The sequence below is a fragment of the Xiphophorus hellerii genome, chromosome 13 (assembly GCF_003331165.1).
Source record: "Xiphophorus hellerii strain 12219 chromosome 13, Xiphophorus_hellerii-4.1, whole genome shotgun sequence".
NCBI classification, from domain to species: Eukaryota; Metazoa; Chordata; class Actinopteri; order Cyprinodontiformes; family Poeciliidae; genus Xiphophorus; species Xiphophorus hellerii.
Genome location: NC_045684.1, coordinates 25,375,536 through 25,399,740, shown reverse-complemented (window position 1 = coordinate 25,399,740; position 24,205 = coordinate 25,375,536). Strand labels below are relative to the sequence as shown.

Genomic DNA, 24,205 nt, shown 5'->3' with positions numbered 1-24,205 from the left:
CAGCATTGGGTAGAGTGTGTCAGCAGACAACGGAGCAGAGGACGGTGTGGGTTTGTCTGATTTGTTGGCTGTGTGGCTTTTGTTTTTCTGTGGAGCTCAGACTCTGAGCTTGTGCGGCATGTGTTTTAGCCTGTCACCTAATGCAATAAACGGTATGTTCAGTGCACTCTTAAAACATAAATGATACTTTTATTGTGTTCTGCATTTGATAACCGGTTTACAATCAGCCAGAATTAATATAGTCTACACTGCAGGGGTATCAAACTCCAGTCCTCGAGCTCCGCTTTCCTGCAACTTTTAGATGTGTCTCTGCTGCACCACCTGAATAGAATAATTAGGTCTATAGCAAGACTCTGGAGAACTGACCTACACAAGGAGGAGGTAATTAAGCCATTTCATTCCAGTGTTTTGTACCTGTGGCACATCTAAAAACTGCAGGACAGTGGCCCTTGAGGACTGGAGTTTGAGACCCCTGGTCTACAGTTCAGTGATAAAACATTTGCCACTTTCTAAATTTAGTATTTTGTCTTGCCTACATGTTTCTGATCACAAAACAAAATTTTTAATCAGACAAAGCAAACTTGATTAAATTCAGTAGGTGAGAAAAAAAAGCTATCCATACCTACCTATAGTGATCGTCTCCTAAACCTAAGGACTTGCTGTGCCACTCTTGCAAAGGAAAAATGCCATCTATCAGTCCTCTTTCACATTGGAGGAATTTTGGCCCGCTCTTCATTTTAGAATTGATCATTCTAACCATATACAGTAGATCATATTTTAGGAAACGGACGGCATAACCCAAATGTTCTTGAGGTTAAGGTTACAAACTGTTGGTCGGAAATTCTTATTTAGCATTTTCTGGTTGAGATCAACATTCATGAGTCTATCAGTTCATCACGTTGTCCAGTTCTCAGAATAGCAAAGCAGTCCCAGACCATCACACTACCATGTTTGACTATTGATATATTTGTTTTCTCTTAAATTTTGTGCTGTACCACGTATGCTACAACCATATGTGGTACAACAAATGTAATGTTTCAATTATATTTTTGTGTTTTTATGATGTAAAGCACTATGAACTGCCTTGTTGCTGAAATGTGCTACTCAAATAAAACTTCATTTTGATTGATTGATATGCAACAGGTTACACACCTTCCAAAATGTTCCACCATTGTTTAATCAGTCAATTGACGTTAATGCAAGTGAGGCCTGCAGTGCTTAGATGTTGTTCTGGGTCTTTTCTGTTGCCTCCTAGATGAGTGGTTGATGCACTTTTGGAGTAATTTTGGTTTGCCCGCTGCTTCTGACAAGGCTTACTACTGTTTTGCGTTTTCTCCATTTGTGAATAATGGTTCTCCTCTTTACTAGCAATGACACCAGAACTCTTTCAAGAAAAACAGATGACAATAACATTTCTTCATCCTTTCCTGAATTTCATTAGATCGAGGTATGCTAGGTTTGTATTTGAGATGCTTATAGCCTACTTCATGTTGCCGAACGGGTTCATTTCAGTGATTTCTCGATTCTTTTTTTGCTGGCAGTAATCAGGGCTGGGAATAGCTAGTGAAATTCAATTCAGGTTAGTTAATTTATAATTTAACAGGAAGACCTTTTTCACACGCCAGGTGTAGATGACCTTTTCCCAGGTTTCACCAACTCAAATTTAAGACATTTTAAGACCGTCATGAATGGAATTTAAGACCTATATCTCCACAAAAATGTACAAACGTTGTTCAGTTCTGGGTTAATGCGACAAATTTGCATGTACCCACTGAAGATGGGGAAAAATCCAGCTACCTAGCAGGGATATGTTAGAAGTGACAAAAGAGAAAATGGGCAGCAAATATCTTGCACAACTCTATAATTTGCCGAATTTCATAGCAGGTTTACACAGACGGAAAAACAGAACTGGCATTCACAGCCCAATCACAATAAACAAGCCAATTATTACTTCCGCTAATACCCCTCTGCAACCAGTTTTAATAACACTCCATTAATCAAATGTGGTGCGGAAAGCAGCAGTTCTGCTCAGTGAACGTTTCTCCTTGACTGGACACACAGTTACAGAGTGCAGCTTCATTTTGCTCTGAGGGCCGGCTCAGGAATAATGAGCAAAACAAAATGTAAATACTATTTTCGCTCAACGGTTCTTCTCTTCACTTAGAATACCTGAAACAGGCTAAACCTAAAAATCAGGTTCCTAATGAGCAGTTTATTCAGACAACTAAACAACAAAAAGGTTTAAGTGTTATGTCATTATGCTCCATTATCACATTTTATGATGTTTTTTTATGAGAGTATGAATTCATTTTAGTATTTAATTTGATTTATGTATCTTGCTTTGATGAAAATAAGACGTAATTTATTTTATTTTGTGGTAAATGAGACAGCTGACCTAAACCTTACCTCTTAATGCTGAGCTGGTGTAAGGATGAGAAGGGCTTACTTTAGCATAAAAACTGAACGCCAAGAAATCAACTTGCTTATATTTTACAGTTTAGGAAACATTTCTGAGATGCTTTCTAATTTGTTGTTACACAGCAAGTTTGGGTTTGGACTCCATTTGACCAAGCTTGTTTTCTTCTACTACTCCTTTTAAAGCTTATTATGCTAAGTAGTAAAATGTTGCTGACTACTCAAACTAAGGTTATTAACCAAAATAAGATATAAAATGATGAAAAAAAAACACACAAAAATTTAAGTGCGTTTGAAGTATTTGCTGTTTGCACTTACTATATTTCCACGCTTTAGCTCCTTGTAAGATTTGGAACCTGACAAGCTAATGCTAGCGGCTAGCGAGGATAGCTGCCGATTCACCTGGAGAAAAACTAGAGCTCTTGCTTATTCGTCCATGACAACCAACTGAAAGCAGATTAAACTGCTGAGAAACATTGAAACACTATGCTTGTTGCTTTTAAACAGTGTTGGGTTTAAACAGAAATTCAGCATTTTTCTACATTTCTGAAAAAAACAATTCTTCTGATTACATTTGTCAGTGTGGATTAGATGTCACAAGTACCGGCACCTCTAAGAATAATAACTGTTGGTTACGCTTTCACCACTTTTCAATCATTTCGGTGATATGTACTTTTGTTACATGGGAGAAAAAAAGTGCCAAAGGTGGAGTGGAGTTTTAATTGTGTGTGTACTGAGCACTAAATATTCTCAGTTTTTCATCACCTCCCTGTGTAAGCCTCTGTACCGTTCATATGTTGTTGTTTTTTTTTTTATTATCATAAGCCAGAAGTAATTGGTATTTTTGTTTGCCAACACAATATTCAAACTCAGTCGCTCGTGTTGAGGATCAGACGTTCACAGCTTTCCCTTTTAAATATAATTTTTTAAAAATCAGCTGGAAATATTAATTAAATGAATTAAATCAAACGCCTTAAATTTTATTAAAGGTGGCATATAAACGGTTTTAAAAAGTCTTAAATTTGACTTGCTGAAACCTGCTACATTTTCTACTGAGGCTATTGTCTAAACAATCAGTTTCTATCAGATTTTAAAGGTAGAAGCTGAACACAACGTCCTACGACGCATTGATCATTAGAATAATCATAATCTTCATAGATACTTGTGAAAAGTCTTACCTTATAAAACGATGCCAAACTAGTGGAAATGTATCCCATCCCCCACACAATGCAATCCTCTAGACTCCATATAACTATCATAACTTTTCTGTTTCCTTTTGCAGTCTAGTGTCCTTTTTCTTCGTAGTCCTTGAAACAAATCAGACTTGGCACAGGTCTTCAGGAGTGCACCGCACACATCCTAATCGGCCTCTACAACGTCTATGAATAATTAGTTTCATCAATTCAATTGTGCAAACAGTTGTGGGAGTGCATGTGGCCAGGCTCGGCCGGATACAGCAGGGATATCAGACGTGCACAGCCTGCCTTCTAATTTCTAAGTTACTGCCATGAAGGCCGAACCGAAAACCCATTAAATTAAATTTCTTAATTTTAATTTGGCTTTGCAAACATACTGAGTAAAAAAAAAAAAAAGTGTGTGTATGTATGCGTGTATATGTGTATGTGAGACGTCTAATTTATGACAGCGTGTTTATGAAGTAAAATGAAAAGACTTCAATCCGGTAATGGTGAAAAACATTCGTTTTATGGTTTCTTAATGCCAGTGTGAAGATCTCTCCGTCTCTCTAATGCAAAAACCGTCTCTCTAATTTTATTTTATTTTTTTAATATTCTGTATCAGAGGGTTTCTCCATCCACTCTTCTTTGGAATTCATAGAATTTACGTCTCAGCCGGTTTGATGTTTCTTTTTCAAATCCAGGATGGAAGATTCAATCATTTTTGATTGTTTTCGCTGAAGAGGGTAATGGAAACATCTCAACACTCAGAGCCACCCATCTGCACATAGACATTCCTAATACTAACAGACTAATTACTGCCGATTTTGCATAGCGCGAGTCATTTAGCAGCACACGCTAAATGTAAATGACTGCGCTCTACGAGCTGTTCTGGTTGTAATCATTGATTTACTCTCGCGTTTATCCAGTTGCTGTACCATGAGTGTCTTGGGGCTCATTATGGAGGGTTACAATGTGCACAGATTACACACTATGAGCCAGGGCCATTAGCTCTGGGTGTCTATTTGCAGCACTACCGAACTGTTCAAAGTGATTGCCTGTTTAGCATTTCTCCATTTTGCATGGTATTTTAGATGGGGTGTTGGTGACCATGCAGCAGCTACAGTAATTGGAAACGTCAAAGCTTCCTGTAAGACAGCGTGTTTGTTTTTAGACTCTGAACAACAGGTGGAAGTGTTGACGCACCTGCTGTGGTGCTAGACGTGTTTAAATGGTTGCAGCTAATTATCATTATATTCAAGGGGGGGGGGGGGGGAAATGCTATACAGCTACAGCTCTATATGTGACCCTGAAACAGACCTACACTGTTCTTATTATAGCCCAAACAGTACAGCTCTTATTCACCAGGGAAAATAATCTGGTGGTAATAAACATGTCAATGTTTCTTTCAGTCAACATGTTTCTGATAGATGGGGCTTTTGACATCAACAGCAGAGGTCGGTAACTATCCAAGTAATCCACACACGCAGAAAAGTCTGAAACGGTTATGTTCAATAAATCAAGTGTTATAAAATAGAATGATAGATTGAATGCATTTCCCAGATGTGTGTAATATTAAAGAGAAAGTAGATTTTTTCTTTTTGTAAGTGGCCTGAAGATATTCACATAGAAAATGACTTCCTTACATCGATCAGTCTTCAGATCTAGAAAATTCTTAGTAGAGAGTACAGATCTGAAACTTTGAGCTGATATCGATATCCAATATTTTATATGTATTGTATATATTCCACTACCCTTTGGTCAACTTGGGGGAGGAGGGGAACTGCCGCACTGCTGACTTCACCACTGCTTCTCTGCTTCAGTGAAATTCCCCACAATCCTTTGCTGCATTACTCAATAGCTGCTTTTCCATTACAAATGTGCGCAAAACTTTGTCGGTGTCCTGCTGAAGTTGAAAAAACACAATTTTTCAATTTAGCATTTCCATTAAGTAGGAAACCTTATTAAAATAAGGTTTTAATAAGGTTTGTTCACGCTTGTTTTGTGTGAACAAACGTATTCACGTTTGCCACACCAACGTATGTGCTGCTCGCTTCTCCTCTTAGGTCCATGCTTGTACATTTGAATTTTTTTTTCAAAAAGTAATTAAACAGCATCCTGTGCCTTCATCCTACAATTACTTCCTGTTGTCTGGTTCGTGGTTTGCGCCAGTGGTGACATCCGAATGTTGATCATGTGACTCGTGCGATGGGGGGGAAAAAATGTGTTTCCATTGCAATTTTGCAAAATAAACCAATTTTGATGTGACTAGAAAAAAAACACCTCATCCTATTGCCAAGCAATTTTTTAATTGAAGAACAGGTTTTTCGAAACAAGTTTATTTTCAAAATGTCAAATTGTGCAATTATATGATCCATGGAAAAGAAACTGTTGTCACATGACCAAACAAATACCACATGACCAATCTCCTCCAATTTACCTCCAGAAATAAACGGCGACAAAACGGAAATAAATACTGGTCATCAGGCTGAAAAAAGCAACACATTCTCTGGTTTTATGTGTTCTTGTCCTGGAACAAAAAGATCACAGGTCTAGACCAGACCTCAATGCAAACCAGAGATCGGTATCGACCAGGGAAAGCGTGGTTGGTGTATCCCTGAAAGTTTAATATATTTACCGTTTTAATCTCGCTTTTTGTCTCTGCCGTAAGCGTTCCATCACAATTGTTTCTGACTGTGCATCAGAACCATTCATTTCATTTATTAATCCTGAAGTACGGTACGGTTTCCTTCCTCGTGCAGACAGTTGTTTTTACCTTTGTGATGAGTGCCTGTTGGGGCCTGTAGATCGCTCAAATCAGTTTTCTTTGTCACCTCTGCATCTGCTCTGTAAAATTTTTTGAACGTGTTTGCTCTATGAAGAACTGTTGAATATTAAATATTGCGAATTTAACAGTGTGTGGGAGTTTGGTTTCACTGCTTTCTAGGACTGAGACTGGTCCATTCTTCCCCTCGGCGCCTCTTTAAGTAATAGATGTGCAAAGTCCATTGTTTCTTTTTACTGTGTGCTCAACAGATTGCATACTGTGAAGTCTATGTCAAATTAAAAATGACTTGGACAGTTTTATGACATATGTAATACCATAATAATGGGGATCATTCCAAATAGGTCTCACTGTCAAAGTGTCGTTAAGGTCATTGATGCCTGAGGCAGCAGGAGCCCAGGAACCTGTTGGAGGCTCCTGGGACTCATGAGTGGCTTTGAAAAGCATCAGTTGCTCTGAATGGCCAGAAGGAACAGCAGCTTGTAGGGGTGGTAAAGGCAAGAACTCGGGCTTGGAGATTTTGAGAGAGTAAGGAGACACTGGCTGTAGTTCCATTGCAAATGTGCGCAAAACTGTGCAGATATTCCGCTAATGTTGGGGAAAAAATTTAATTTTTGCATTTGCAGAGTTCCCATTGAATAAGAAACGCAATTAAAATCACACAAGAATGTTTGTTCACGCGATAAGCTATTAAAAAACATCATCCTCCTACTACTTCCTGTTGTCTTCATCTCGTCCGCCTGTAGTAACATCTGGATGTTAATCACAACTGGTGTGATGTGGAAAAAATGTTTCTATTGCAGTTTTGTGAAATACAGTAATTTGGATACAGCCAAAAAAAAACACCTTATCCTAGCACAAAAACTTTTTATTGAAAAGTGAACTTTTTTTTTTTTTTAATTGCTGAAATTGGGAGGATATAGCACCGTCTTCAAAGGGCAGCTTCTCCCCAAAGCTTTAGTTTCTTCTGAGCTTCTGCTTCACAGAGCAGCCCTCACTCCACTCGGCTCCTTCAAACTAGCCACTGGCAATTAGCAAATGGCTGGTGGAACTGCTTGTCAGTGTAACACTGGTAAAAACCTTGTTAAAGGGTTGATAGAGGAGCCATATTGTGATGACTTTTGCATATGAAGGTAGAGTTTCAGAAAGAGCAGGAGCTTCTTAAAGAGACAGAGACCCAATTTCAAAGTGTTAAATCAGGAAGTCAAATTTCATTTACATCAAATTTTATACATGGCATTTTTATAAGAACTGAAGGTAACATGGATATTTGATTGTGCTATGAAAGGATTCTGTGTGGCTGAAAAATGCAAAAAATACACTTTGGAAATGTCAATAGCCATTCTGTATCTGAGATTTTATAAATGAGTACATCTGGGTTAAGTCCTTAATGGAAACCGATGGCAATATTGTTAATTTAAAAAAAAATCCTTGACAGACACCTAGCACATTTATTCCTGATTATTCCTCTGATAGTGACGGTCCTCATAGTCCAAGTTGTTTTTGCATAAAACCGTTTAAAACAAAAATCTACATTAGATCCTGAGCTGCTGTGTGCAACAGAACTCCTCTGATTTCTGCAGCTGTGCTGAAGGTGTGGAAATGATCCTGAGTCGGCCTGAGAATTGAGTTGAAACTGCCCCATGTGAAACAGCCACATCTGACTCCGCATGTAACCTTTGGGAATTAAAACCAGAAAGCTAAGACTCAAACTTTCTAACCCCGCTCGCCCCTCGCAGATGATGTGGAGAGAGTGAGTGCGTATCCATGCATAATTAACACGGACTGTGTGTTATTCTTAGGGAGAAGTGGTGTCTGTCTTGCCACTTGACTGCACAGGACAGAAACCTTGAGAACATGCAAATGAGAGCGGGATTCCAGCTCACACTATAGTTGTTAATATCGCTGCTGGCCTCCTGGATTCACCTGATTGGCTTTTTCTTTTTTTTTTTTTCCTGCAGCCTTCGTCGTTCTCAAAGGATTCTCCTGACTTGGATGAAATCCTGCTGCCGTATAACCAGCAGTCTGATTACATTTATTTATTGCGTTTAGGTTTTCATTAATGGGAATCTTTTATTTATTTATTTTTTCATCAGGGGCTTTTAAAAACGGATCATATTCAAGATGTGTGAAATCGTTACTTGATCAGAGGATTTAGGGCTGTTGGTGTTAGATAAACGCTGCTGTTATTTTGGTGCATTGTGGGAAATTTGAAGACTAAGCTTCATCTTATTTTTAAAAATCTAATATGATTTTAAAGGGGTAGAAATCCAGTTTGTTTTAGCCCTTAAATACATTTTGTTTTATACTTGGACTCTAGAAGGAGGGAAAAAGTTTAATTTAGTCTCTCCTGGTGTGTAGATATCTGTATTTTTCAGTTTTCTCTGTTTCTTGTTTTGTTTTTTTGGACCATTATGCCACACTATTTGCTGTGGAAAAGCTAAACAAGGTCATGGATTTCTGGCTAACTAGTTGCTTTTTTTTTTTCTCGTAGCAATTTTATAAACCAATTTAAAAAATTTTGGTTTGCTGTATTAACCCAAATGATTCATACCCCATCATCAGAATGTCTATGAAATGCCTGGCTGAATTCAAATTTTCTTGGAAATTTTTATACCTCAGTGAGGAAAGCACTTCAAGGATGACCGCTTTAGCAATTTCCTCAAGTATCAAGACAAATTTACCCCAAAACTTTGTGCAGTGGAGGCCCTGACGTTCCTATATATGTAAAAAAAAGTACACATATAAAGTTGTATTAAAACTTGCCTTAAAAGTGTCATTATTTACCGAATGATGAACAGTCATAACCATTCACAAAGACTTCTTCATGTTCATAACAGGTGTTATGTCATGTTGTCCGGTGCAGTTTCAGAGTTCAGCATTTCTGGTTTTATTATGAATCTTCCTATACCATCTGCCTCGGCAGTGTTGTGACCCGGGGTCAAGACTTATTACTATTTTGGAGCAGCCGCCTGAATACTAAAAATTGAAAGAGGGGGAGGAACAAAACTCTCTAAACAGAGTCTCGTAGGTCGTTCTAATGTTTGCCTTTAGGCCACTACATTGCTGGTATTTTGCCAATGAATTAGAGAGGCCTTGTCTTTGCCGGTTTTTGGAGAGGTTTTATGGGGGACTTCAGGAAAGCAATGCACTCCTCTTTATTCATGATAGAGTGAGAGTTCAGCAACTGCTTTAGCATGCACAACACTTCTGGGGTGAGATCGTGGCAACAAATCTAGAGGTGCGGGCAGCAGTGGGAACTTATTCATGGGAGATGGAAGGAAGTTTTTCAGCCTGTGATTTAAATGCAAAATGTAGCCATTATGCTGTTTACCAATCAGAAGGGTGGACGACAGTGGAAGTACAATTTCAGTTTTGAGAGTATTGTGAGAGTGACTCAATAAAAACACAAATCAATTAATTGCATGACCAATTAAAATGAGCTTGATAATTTTTGTCCTATTATTTGTAGGGCAATTTTGTTTACAATCCGTTTTTGTCGTTTCGGTTCTGTGTAGTTTTAATTTGTTTTATCGATTGTTTTTGTGTTTATTATTTTTTGGATATTTAAAATGGCTTCCAGTTCCAGTCCTGAGTGTTCTTTACAAAATGAAAGTGTAGTTGACTTTGAGAGGGAAAACTTGTATTATTATGCCAATATCAACATATTGCTTGAAAAGGGTCTCAAAACGACAATATTATCGGTTATCGTAATAATTTCTGGGACAGTTCATCCACCAGCAGACTTTATAGTGACAGTCCTAGTGAGATGTAAATACATATCCTATTCAGACATCCCTTTTTTTCTAAAAATCACCTCTGTCGTTGCTGGACAATATCCATAAATGTAGCATCAGAATGTTTTGGACATCTTCTTAAAAACTTTACCAAACTTTTGATAAGATTAAAATTGCATTGTATCGAATGTTGTTTCTGGGTGGGACGGTTCGTCAACATTGGCTCAGGTTTGGTTTCCGCCATGAAATGGGCGTCCTGCGTGTCAAGAGATGAATTTGCAGTCGATGTTCTCTTTCACCTTTTGGTTCCTCCATGGTGCCCCTGCTTGCCCGCCCAGGTTCCCAGCTTGACCGACTTCATCTTATTTCTCACAATCGGGAGTTTTAAGCCCGGCCATCTTTCTGGCCATGCAGCTCTTTTTTCCTTCTATGTTTTTATTGATCCAACAGCTAACGCCTCCTGTGAAGTTCGCGTCACAGACGTTGCAATCAAAGCTGTCGAGAAAAAACACGAGGCGCTGGAAATGAATCAGTCGGATCCTCACCTCCATCTAATCAAATGGCCTTAGAAAAGTTCCCGCTTCGCTGGATCTGGCTAAGAGCCAAATCACGCCAATAACTTTCTCGTCATCCAAGTAAACACACTATATATATATATATATATATATATATACACACAGGGGTTGGAGAGGTGTTTCAGTTTCATTGTCCAACCCCTGTATACAGTATATATATCCAGCTCCACAGGGTCAATATACACGGCCGGGCTGCTATAGCCAAACCTTTGGTCACTCGTGTCATTGCCAAACGTCGGTTTCAATAGTGCAAGGAGCGCAAATCTTGGGCTGTGGACAATGTGAAACATGTATTGTTCTCTGGTGAGTCCACCGTTACTGTTTTCCCCACATCTGGGAGAGTTACGGTGTGGAGAAGCCCCAAAGAAGCGTACCACCCAGACTGTTGCATGCCCAGAGTGAAGCATGGGGGTGGATCAGTGATGGTTTGGGCTGCCATATCATGGCATTCCCTTGGCCCCATACTTGTGCTAGATGGGCGCGTCACTGCCAAGGACTACCGAACCATTCTGGTTCAAACATTGTATCCTGAAGGAGGTGCCGTGTATCAGGATGACAATGCACCAATACACACAGCAAGACTGGTGAAAGATTGGTTTGATGAACATGAAAGTGAAGTTGAACATCTCCCACGGCCTGCACAGTCACCAGATCTAAATATTATTGAGCCACTTTGGGGTGTTTTGGAGGAGCGAGTCAGGAAACATTTTCCTCCACCAGCATCACGTCATGACCTGGCCACTATCCTGCAAGAAGAATGGCTTAAAATCCCTCTGACCACTGTGCAGGACTTGTATATGTCATTCCCAAGACGAATTGACGCTGTATTGGCCGCAAAAGAAGGCCCTACACCATACTAATAAGTTATTGTGGTCTAAAACCAGGTGTTTCAGTTTCATTGTCCAACCCCTGTATCTGTGTGTGTATATGTCAGATTAGGCCAGTCCATCTCAAAAGAGCTAGTAATCAGCTTAAAGGATAATGCCACCTGTATCGAGCTTCTCTGTATCTGCAGCGTCTTGTGATTTTCTCCTTCCTCCTCTGACGGTTCCCCTCTATATCTGCAAATTATAGTTAATTTATATTGCACTCAGTGGCTTTGAGCATGAAAAGAATATGCAGTCACTGATTGTTTATTTTTATTTCTCCTTTTTTCTTTAGTCATCGCCAAGAGTACGTGTCATTAAAACAGGCAAATTCCTGCTTGCCGTATTCAGTTGAGCCCTCCTCGAATACGCAGCCTAGTTATTCACATTTCACTTTCATGAAGATGTTTCCCATTAAAACATGACCCGAGGGTTGAACCGCTCTTCACAATATATCATAATAACTGTGGCGCTCATAGAATTAGTGTTGCATAAATGCGCCAGGAAGGTATAGCCCTCTCAGACTGCCATTAATATGTTTTTTTTTTCTTTTGCCATTGAAATGGAGTAGAACTGTCAAAAGGATTATACGTTTCACTTGCTTGTGGATAAATGAAAGGTGGTGTTAAAGTTCTAGCAATGCAGCAAACAAACTGCCGTTGTCGCACTGTTTGTCAGGAGCATCTTTTAAACGTTTCCCTCATTTAAGGCAACCTGATGCTCTGAGTGAGCACTGGGACTGTTGATTGAAAGGCAGGCTACAGTTGTGGTCAAAAGTTTACATACACTTGTAAAAAACATAATGTCATGGCTGTCTTGAGTTTCCAATAAGTTCTACAACTCTTATTTTTCTGTGATAGAGTGATCGGAACACATACCTGTTTGTCACAAAAAACAGTCATAAAGTTTGGTTCTTTCATAAATTTATTATGGGTCTGCTGAAAATGTCACCAAATCTGCTGGGTCAAAAATATACAGACAGCAACATAAATTGTCAATTTTGGTGATGTAGAGAGTTGTGTCAATCAAATTAGCTTCATGTCATGGCCTCTTCACTTCTTGTAAGTGATTCTGATTGACTACAGCTGTTGACTTCTCATGAGCCCATTTAAATAGGGCTCATTTGACCCAGTGATTAGACTCAGCCACAAAAGCTACAATGGGAAAGTCAAAGGAACTCGGTGTGGATCTGAAAAAGCGAATTATTGACTTGAACAAGTCAGGGAAGTCACTTGGAGCCATTTCAAAGCAGCTACAGGTCCCAAGAGCAACTGTGCAGACAATTATTCGCAAGTATAAAGTGCATGGAACAGTTGTGTCACTGCCACGATCAGGAAGAAAACGCAAGCTATCACATGCTGCCGAGAGGAGATTGGTCAGGATGGTCAAGAGTCAACCAAGAATCACCAAAAAGCAGGTCTGCAAGGATTTGGAAGCTGATGGAACACAGGTGTCAGTCTCCACAGTCAAGCGTGTTTTACATCGCCATGGACTGAGAGGCTGCCGTGCAAGAAAGAAGCCCTTGCTACAGAAAAGGCACCTTAAGACTCGGCTGAAGTTTGCTGCTGATCACATGGACAAAGATAAAACCTTCTGGAGGAAAGTTCTGTGGTCAGACGAAACAAAAATTGAGCTGTTTGGCCACAACACCCAGCAATATGTTTGGAGGAGAAAAGGTGAGGCCTTTAATCCCAGGAACACCATGCCTACTGTCAAGCATGGTGGTGGTAGTATTATGCTCTGGGGCTGTTTTGCTGCCAGTGGAACTGGTTCTTTGCAGAAAGTAAATGGGATAATGAAGGAGGATTACCTCCAAATTCTGCAGGAAAACTTAAAACCATCAGCCCGAAGGTTGGGTCTTGGGCGCAGTTGGGTGTTCCAACAGGACAATGACCCAAAACACACATCAAAAGTGGTAAAGGAATGGCTAAACCAGGCTAGAATTAAGGTTTTAGAATGGCCTTCCCAAAGTCCTGACTTAAACCCCATTGAGAACATGTGGACAGTGCTAAAGAAACAGGTTCATGCAAGAAAACCATCACATTTAGCTGAACTGCACCAATTCTGTCAAGAAGAGTGGTCAAACATTCGACCTGAAGCTTGCCAGGAGCTTGTGGATGGCTACCAAAAGCGCCTAGTTGCCGTGAAAATGGCCAAGGGACATGCAACCAAATACTAATGTTGCTGTATGTATATTTTTGACCCAGCAGATTTGGTGACATTTTCAGCAGACCCATAATAAATTTATGAAAGAACCAAACTTTATGACTGTTTTTTGTGACAAACAGGTATGTGTTCCGATCACTCTATCACAGAAAAATAAGAGTTGTAGAACTTATTGGAAACTCAAGACAGCCATGATATTATGTTTTTTACAAGTGTATGTAAACTTTTGACCACAACTGTATATCTGATGAGCTTCATAGCATCAAATTGACACACTGACTCATTGCAACACAAAATTTTGAACAAACAAATTAACGCAACAATCCATGATGGCTTGAAAATCATCTGGTGTGGCTTTATTCTGAAGAGTGAGTCAACTTCCTCCACAGTGACGTAGAAGACTTATTTGCAGTCACACACTAAGATGGGAGCACAATAACTAGGTTGTCATCTGCTCTTGAATTCCTTTAGCATGATGTGTTGCTTTTGGAAATCCTTTAGCCTACTTCTTGTTGAACGGTTTGTGTTTAAACGATTTCCTGATTGCACAGTTCTGGCAGGAGGTCTGTGTATTTCAAGCTTTCAGAAACATCATTTAACAAAAAAAAAAGTCTTTTTGCCATGGGGACAAATTGGTTGGCATTGGTAAAAGTTGGTTGGAGTTGCTATAGCTTCGGTGTGGCAAAAAACCATTCATCATCACGTAGAAACATGGTACTGCTGTTTAGCAATCCAATCAATAAATTATATCGGACATGCCAGATTAGTTCAATGATATAAGCTTTTTCTTTTTTTTTTTTTACAATTTATCCAATTCGTCCTAAAAGCAATTGACTATATCTGTTCAGGCTTTGAAGGAGTTTTATGTTTAGCACACTGGTACTTATTTATCCCACTTTCACTAGCAGTTAGAGATCTTATGTTTTAAAATGCATAAAAAACAGATTCCCACAAAGTGTTTCTAATCAGTCAATCAACACTGAGATGTTGCATGTTTATGCAAGAGAGAAGCAATCATAATCAAGTTTCAGTCTCTTCATCTTTGATTTAAGATGATCAGTACAGAGAATTTCACAGAACTGATTACAGTTGGTAGATGAAAAACCACTTTGCTTTTACAATTTTTTAAAATTAATACAGACTGAGACTAATGAGAACTGTTATCTGTCATCCATCAGAATCTCTTGGCAAGTTAAGATTGCAGACACATGATTCATCCACCATATTGTGCTGTGATTAAAATCTGTCCAAAACAGTTTTCAGTTTCACTGAGCTGGTATTAATGGTTGGCATAGGAACCGTATGGCTGCAGAATAACTTTCTGCGCTGCTTACGAAAGAACATTTTCACACTTGGAGTTTGTTTACTTTGGTTTGGATCAGTTGACTAGCTTGTTAACTTGAAGTTTTTTCCAGTGCTTCTGATTTATTTTATTTTTTCCACACAGAGAAAACCGGAAGGGAGTGAAAACCTCAGCTGTGAAAACACTCTTAATTGCACAAGAAATCATTACGGTTTCTTTAAGAAACCCTTAAAATTGCCGTTTTTGTCACTTTTTGTCCAGATTGATAGGAACATTAAGAACAGGGATAAACATCTGATTTCCTTGAGTTGTGTCACACTCATGAATTTGCAAAAAGCCTTCATTACTATTTTACTGATTCTATAAAATGGACATGTTTAAAGGGTGTGAAACGCTGCACAGAACCAAGATGTGTGTCTTTTGGAATGTTGATGCCTCAACACATAGGCGTAACTTCCTGAAGGACTGGTGTGGACATGTCCCCACCGACTCTGGCCTGAAGGGGACAGTCCCCACCAATATTTCCTGCACTTTTTTTTTTCTTTATGTGCCTGCATCTATGTAACTCAGCAGCTGCACGTTGTATTCAAAGCATTAACGGCCAGATAAGGCTTTTTAAAATTCCTTTGTAAAACGTAAATGGCAGGTCCGCTCGGTGATCTAGTGGATTGGACATCACGTGACTTACTGTGCGAGCCGTGGCAGTGCGCCACAGGCGTTGTTGCTTTACATTTAGTCAGGAATATAGGTGGTCGGCGAAATGACGCAATCAAGCAAAGAATCTGAGAAGGGGACGCAAAGTTTTGATATTAATTGTCAGCACTATGATAGCATGATAACAAGGTCTAAAGAGATCAAATTCACAGGTCAGTAAAACACTTTAATTAAAATATAAATAAAGTGGAGAGTAGGTTAGTTATGCTAGCTTAACTTTTATCACCTTAACATGTACGCTTGCTGCACAGTTTGGAGCATTTCGGTTCAATTAACACAAAAATAAGGCGACCCACATACTTTTTCTGACAAATGATCAGGACTGCAGGTGTTTAAGATGGCTAATCAACCACTGCGAGTGTTAGGGATCACTTCCTAATGATTGCAAAATGGAAATTCAAAAACATAAATCTGCAGCGGACAGAATGTTCTGTATGTGTTTTTACTTTTTTGTTTTTTGTGGGGTTTCTTTTTAGTGTTGATTCTTGATGCACTTGGATGTAATCTTTGCTCTGCGCTCCTGGGGCTGTTGTTTATTGGTTGCCATGGCAACGAGTCTGGGTATGACTTTGTGCTGACAGACTGAGTGAAAAATAATGCAATCACCCGTTTTTCGACAATTTTCCCAGGACAAATTGCATCATTTGTTCGTAGAACGCGGCGATATTCAGAGCAATCATCAAATGGGATGAAATATTTCAGAAAGCATATAGGAGTCAAAGTTTGTTACATTTTAAATCATTTCTCCTATCAAGTAAAATTTAATTATGGGCCATTATAAAGAGAAATTCGCTTTGTTCTGTCTTGTTTCTAGAACTGACAGAAACCAAACTATAGATTTAACCCTATTGGTTCAGGTTTTGATGCTGATTCACAATATAAAAATCTCATTTGAGTATTTTTATTTATTTTTATTTTTTTTTAGATTGAAAAACAAACACGTTCACAGTCTCTTCAGTTTATCCCTGGTTGCTTCTGCAACAAATAAGCTGCTTGTTCTTAAAAACTGAGTTTAAAAAATACAACCTGTCAGGTGAGGAATATCGAACTGTATCGGATGCCCTGTGGAGCTGCGTTTAAGACGAGCGGAAACATAAATGACTTATTTTTTTTAAAACAACTGGAGGACAGCTTTAGGATTCCTGCTGCTACACCTCATTCAAAGCCACTGCTACTTTATTTAGAGTTATATGAGCTCCAGGAAGGTTTGGCGTGCCAAACAGAGATTGCCTGACAGAAAATAGAAAAATACATTTCCTGTTTAATATTAAAATGGCTTTCTCAGGAGGATAAGACCTGCACTCGGAGCTGATATTAGTCGCAGGGAGAAAATCCCAAGAAACTTCTCCTTTTAGCTCCGAGGTAGATCATCAAAGCTTTACGTGGAATAGCGCCCCCTGTAGGAACAGGCAGAAAATGTTAAGGAAAACGCACAATATTAATCCTTTGATAATCACTTCTTTGTCTTTGATTTCATAATGAAAAATCAACACAGATATTAATTAACATTTACTCAAAATCAGACTCGGGTGAACCCAAATTAGCCTTTTATCAACTTATTAAGTTGGATAAAAATAGCAAATGTTTTCATATAGTGACCCAAAATCCTTGTTGCTGAGAATAAATAGGATTTTTTTTTTTAATTAAAAAATAAGAAGATTGATAGATTCTAATGCATTTGGTTTCATTTAATTTATTAAGTCGAATTTAATTTATCACTATACACATGTACTATGAATACACATGCAAACTCTGTATTTGACACTACATTTCCAAGATTGACTATACAAATAATAAACACTTGTTTATTTTAAGACTTATCCCATGTAAATAGCTATTAGTAAATGGCTGTTTTATTTTGTTTGTGGACGCTAATGGAAAAACTGTCTTTCCTTCAAATTTTAGTCCCTAGTTAGCGCTAAGCTAACAACTCTTTCTAAAAGAAAAACTGAATGCAATCCTAAGCATTGCTATTTTTGTTATCTGAAACAAACATGTCTAAATTACATCTAGATTGTCTACTGACTTGAATGCTAAAGTCAACCAGAGAAAGCTACCACTCTGATCCAAATTTTGAACGCTAACTCTCAGCTAGTCAAAACAACAGGTGAGGCCAATCAACCAATCAAGAGGAAGTGTGGAATCTGGAGCACCTCTTCACCACCTGCACTTCTACATACACTTGCCATGTTAACTTTATGGTGCATTCAAGTCAAATTGTACACTAGATCGTCTGCATTGACATGACTAAATTAAGCTTCATTTAAAGAATTATGTTCTCTTCAAACCAGTTCATCAAAAACATACCCACTTAACTCTTTCAAAAATGTTACATTTTGTATTATTAATACAAACACTCACCAATTCAGTGGTGTGTATGTTAAGTTCAGTCACTCGCTGTGACTTCATTCATCAACACCTCAATTACTCGGTTAATGTATCCTTCATGGTCGAGTTCTTAGATACAGTTAATCAAATAATCAAACCAGTGCACATCTAAAGCTCTCTATCTGTCCAATATCTACTAATAATGCCACGATAAGCTTCATTAAAGCTTAGAGGATAGTATTTGCCATATTGGACACCTCTAAGCCTAAAATAGATCCATCAGTAATGGTCTATGCAATGTGCCTCAGAGCATTTCATGCTGCTAAATTGCAATGTATGAAGATTGCACATTTTCAGAAGGATTATGGCAGAACAAAGACTAATGAAATTTTCTTTTTATATGCAGGAGCAATAAATACAGGATAGCAGATATTTGCATTAGCCCTTTGCTCTATTGATCAGCGCCCTTATCTGGAAAATGCTTGGGGAAAAATGTTATTTTCTGACACTTCGCCTCAGCTGCTTAGAGATAATGTTATTAATATTTAAATCAAAGGAATTCTTACTTACTACCAAAACATATTCAGGATTTATATATATATATTTTTGAATAAACAATAAACTCCCACCTCTAGCTACTGTTAACTTTTTTTAAAGAACTGATTTCTATTTTAGTCTCCTAGTAATGCTATTGAGAAAAAAACCCCAGGAGTTTATCATGGTAAAAGTTTCAGTATAAATGCTCGTTTTTTTTTCTTCTGTCGCATAAGTACAACTTGTTCTGTACAAATATGGCGCTGCACTAAGATCCAACATAATTTCTATTCCATTAGCTTTGTTTTCTAATGGATTCATGCTCTATTCATAGAGCTGAATGAATAAAAGCATTGAGGTTTTTTGCTCAGTCATATACAATTATGTAAATAACTACATTCCTGCTTCATCGCATATTTAAAGACTACAGCAAACCGAGTTGTAGTCTTCCCTTTTTCATATCCTACCTAATCGGATAAAGATATTTAGATGATGATACTCTGGTGCTTTTATCGGGTTACCATCGACTGAGTGGAAATTGACTGCCGTCAAGGTTGACCCTCCTGCGGTGACAGCACCAATGCCCAGCTGCTCTTTCTTTCCCCTCGTTCAGATGACTCACTTCCTTCCTTTTGTCTGCCTTTGCAGAAAGCACGCCGACGTGACATAGGGGGACGAGATGTGGGCGAGGCAGGTGGATGCCCCTGTGGCGTGTTGCCACGAGACCGCAGCTGACAAAGGTCCAGCGGGCGGCTCAATGCGCTGCGCTGTCATCTTTCATTTAGGGATTTTTTTTTTTTTAGCTTCAGCACATCGCCCAACTTTAACAATAAGAGAGCTCTTTATGTATTGGCATGAGGTTGTAACAGTTTAACTCCTTTATTTTGCCTCCATTAAGGTCTTGTTTAAATATTTCTGACCTGTTTTGAGGAGGTAACTTTGTTCAGGTATTTGCAGGTTGTTGTGCTTTTTTTCTTCTTCTTCTTTCTTTTAATCCAAACAATGAGTATAAAAATTCAGGAAGAAAACGGCAGAAAGCCGAGCTCACAGCTTCACATTAATCCTCAGTCGAACGAGCAGCTTTTCTGTCACTGTTGCACATCTTTGTGCATACACTCACTCAATTAGTTTTCACAAGCCAGTTTTCACAAGTTGTTGACATCGCCGAAACAGCAGGCTAGCGCCGTATTTCTCCTTTGCGAACGATCCAGAGGGACGTATGAAAACGATGCTGGAGGTCGGTGTGTTGGTCAAAGGGGGACGTGAAACATTTGTCATGTTGGAACAGTGGGGGGATTGTCAAAATGATTTCTGTGAACGGTAGCGATGGGACGTTCGGCTGCTTTCAGAGAGCCGGCTCTTTTGGCTCGACTCCCAAAGAAGAGCTTTCAAACGGCCGTTAATCTGTTATCATCTGCAGCATCTTGTTTTAGCTAAACTTGGCAAATATGAAGGTTTTCTACGCTAAGTCCTTTTGCATTGTGTTTTTCTGAAAAACCTTATACACTCCCAAGCAAAGCATCAAAGTCAAAACGAATTCTTCACAAAAAAATTGTTCCAAAACAAATTGCACATACAGAAGCTGGATTGTTGTTGGTTATTTATAAATGAAACGATGGCGCCATTCAAACCCTCATTGTTCACGGCTTTACCAGCAGTAATCAGCTGCAGTTAACGTCGCCTTTTTTTTCTTCTTTTTCTTTTTTCACGGCATCAGAGATAGAAGAACAACACACAATTCATAAGACTTTTCACTCTTTCGGATCATCTTTTCCGCCAACAATTTGTTGTACAAAAAGCAGCTTGCCGCTTGGGATGGTTTTTATGACTAAATGATATATTGTCAGCTGTAATAGCAGTTTCTCATCAGAAACGACTAACTATTCTGGGAGTGCAACTATATTAAAAAACGTTGTAGCATTCACTAGTTGATGTTGCTGAAACGTGATGTGGACGATATATTTTTTTTCCACTCACCACGTTTTACACGACTAAACTTTCCATGTTTCTACAGAAATATGCCATGCATATTTGTGAAATGAAAAGGTAACGGGACGAAAATGTAAAGAAGATGAAAATGTGGTTGGGAAGTGAACAGAAACGGATAGGCTGGATCAAAGTGCAATTGGAGCAATATATATTTATTTTTATTGTACTTTTTATTCTTTTATTGTCTTTGCTTTCCTTTTTATGTAATCTGGAGTCTGTAATAAAATCTATCTAGGTTTCAATATGTTTTTAATTTTCATACAAAAAAAAGGTTCAATAAAAAGTTGAAACACAACTGGGTTTGTTCTAATTCAACTATCCTTCCTGAGCTTCTGAAGAATACCTTTCCACAGGAGGAAGCTGGGATGTGGATAGGCTGACCTTTTTTAATCAATATAAAATAATTTAATTTAGTCTCTAATCCATATAAAATTAAATTTCAGAGGGAGGAAAGAAAACAATGACTGTCTAAATTCCAACATATGCAGAGTTAGCTGCTTCCGTTTCTGAACTGCTTCAGTTAACTCTGACTGAAGCTGAAGCAGCTAACTCTTCAGCTTACTCTTCAGTTAGCTGCTAACAGTTAGCAATTTCTGAAACTAGACCTACTAGAGATGTAAAAATGTTTTATTATGATTATTATTAAGAAATGTGACAGCTCCTTATTAACCAATGCCAGGGACGAGTTGCAGTCTTCAGTCTGAACACTTGATCTTCTTGGTTCTGTTTTATAAGCTAATGGCTCTGAGGGCTTAAAGAAAAGCATGTTTCAGTTAATCAGGTGTTTACCTGCTTCAAGCGTAAATTCTCATTATTTCGGCTGTCCCACAGAGCACCAGTCGACCTTCGGCTGCGGTGCCAGTCGTCCAAGTATGGGGCTAGCTGGTTACCAAACTAGAATGTTTTGAAGGCTACAAACATGAGGTCGCTTACCTAGCATTAGCTGCCAACGAGCTAATGGCTACTGGTGGAGCCACTTTTCTTGTAAGAAGACAAAGACATCTTTTTATAAGTATAGCTCCATTTAAGACTTGCTGCTCTTTGCTTTGCTTCAACTGCCTTTTGCTTGTGTGGCTACAAACAGGCTGCAGTTAGTGGACAATTAAAAAAACCTGGAGATTTGTACTGCGCAGCCACCAAATGCAGATTTAATGCTAATTTCTTTGTGAAATAGTAATACTGATGGAAATGTTACAGAAGTAATGATTATTTCTTTCCCTGCCTATTTTTTTCCCTTTTTTAATTAGAGTTAACATACACAATTGGAGAACAGGTGATTATAGGGATTATTGCAACGTTATGCTAGTTTTTTTTTTAACTATTATTTTTCCTTTAATTAGTCATCAGTTTAAAAAGATGTAATTTCACAGTTTGTTCCTCTTGACCAAGTTTATAGCTCTGCTAATTTAAAAAAATAAGAAAAATGTTTAAGTTTTTTGCTCAAACAAATTTTCCAGTGAATATATAATTACCAGGATTCTATTAAACATTGAGTAGATACCTAAATCTGCTACAGGGAGACTACTCTGCTGTATTTCCAGTGATTCATGTTGCACAATTTATTTCATCCAAATCCCTCATGTCTTCAAATTCATTTAGTCTCACCAGGACACCAGCATTTACTTGACTCTTCTGTAGTTTTACATGTACGGTACACAGCAGCCAATATCGTAGATCTTAGTGTTGATGGCTTAACTGGAACAAGTTGGATTTACAACTGTCTCGCATCAGGAGCAGAAACAAAGCAGGTGTTAGAACCACAAGGCTCAGAGTTCATCCAACACGCCACATGGCAGCGCCGGCCCTGACAGCTGAAGGGAGGGATGGCGGGAGCCAGAGCGGCGCTTCCATTATTAAGAACCTGCAGTGGTCCGATAACACTGTGGCAATAGATTAGACAGAGCAGAGATGGCTGTTCTTCCTTTGGAAGGTCAGGTTATTTAATATAGCCTGTCTTAATCCCACACACTGCTACTGCCAGAAATGGTCCCATCTGTTCCCGGCATGTAGGCATCTCCAGTCTGTCAATTTGATTAATATTTTAAACAGTGTGGGGTCTTCTGATGACGAGTGGAACACTGAAAGAGGTTTTCACATCTTGTTCTGTGTTTATTTTGGAGATTATCACCTTTTTTTATTCAGACACAGCTACTTGCACGCCTCCGGCAGTAAATGCGCGATCACAGAACTTGAAACTCTGGATCCTCTGTCGGCCTTTTCACGTTCTGTCTAAAATTAAAAGGTATGACTATTCAACAGCAGAACACTGTGTGTTTCTAAAATATACCTCAAAACAATATTATGTATTTCAGGGATACATAATATTGTATGCATCCCACATTGTTCAATTCTGATACTGATATCCATCTGAGGTTTAGTGTCGGCCAATACCGATCTGATACAGAAAAAGGGCTGAATTGACTTGATGGGTTTTTTTTATACATACATACTGTAAATCTACTAATTTACACATTTTTTAAATAATTCTGCACCAGTACATCGCACTTAAATGCACCAATAGCTTTAACTTTAATTTGTTCAGCCAATGCAACTATGAGTATAACAGTCGATGTAAAATGAAAACCGCCAGATCTCTTGTTCAGACCATATTTTCCCAAGGAAAATAGAGTTCATCAAATTGCTTTGAGGGACTACAGAAAATGGTCACAACAACCTTAAAACAATCTCCTCCTACACTACTTTCTCTTTTATTCCCTCCTCCTCTTCCCACACCACGTGAAACTTTCTAACAGAGAAGAGGCCACTCCATAGCAAAGATCCTATTAGAAGCTCTAGTGAGCAGCATGAAAATTGCTACAAATGTTGTTTTTTTTATTCCATTTGCATTTGGGACTGAAAGCTTTTAGATCTAGTGTACCACAACATGACTACCGAAAACGAATTATTTTCTCTCTGTGTTACAATATGTGACCGTCATCACTGAATGCTTTTTGTGGCCCTAAATTGCACCTTTGATCGCCATTTCCTTGACTTTAACCATTTGTATAACAGGTTGTAGGAGCTGAATTTCCTGGGGAAATGTTTTGGCGCCACAATGGCGGTCGTGAGGATATATCACTTCTTAACTTCTCTTGACTTCAAGAGGACTCCCAGGAATTGTTTTTTTTCAGTCTTTAGTGACCGCCACCAGACAGGAAATGGGTGCAGAGAGAAGGTGGGACGAAGGCGTGCGCCAAAGTTCTCTGGGTCAGAAATCAAACCAACCTAACTATTGCCTCCCTACGCAATTCCGCTCGATTCTCATCTCCCTTCAGTATGCCATTTGGGATTTCTCTCATTGAGCTGGATTTCTCCAGTAGAATTTCCATGGGTCCAATCAGCGAATAAAAGCAGAAGTTATGAGCGATGACATTGATTTTCTACGCTGTTTTCAGAACTGTAGTCTGCCTCTAGTTCTTAGTTTCATTCAATAAAACTACTACATGCCCCAACTATCAATCACTACAATGACGATCTATCTGATAGTGTGTTGGTCAATCATCAGTGCAGAGACTCCACTGGACAGCTGAAGATGCGCTGTGGTATAGGGCACAAAGACGGTACCAGAAGATTCTCTTAACTCCCATAAAGCGTAAGGTGGACCGGACGTCTTTGTCC

At 38.7% G+C, this 24,205-nt stretch overlaps 1 protein-coding gene across 2 annotated transcripts in view; it reads left to right on the top strand.

Annotated features, from left to right (window-relative positions):
* LOC116731335 (CMP-N-acetylneuraminate-beta-galactosamide-alpha-2,3-sialyltransferase 1-like) overlaps window positions 1-24,205 on the top strand; it is a 101,395-nt gene that overhangs the window by 16,254 nt on the left and 60,936 nt on the right. The gene's annotated exons all lie outside the window — the stretch shown is intronic.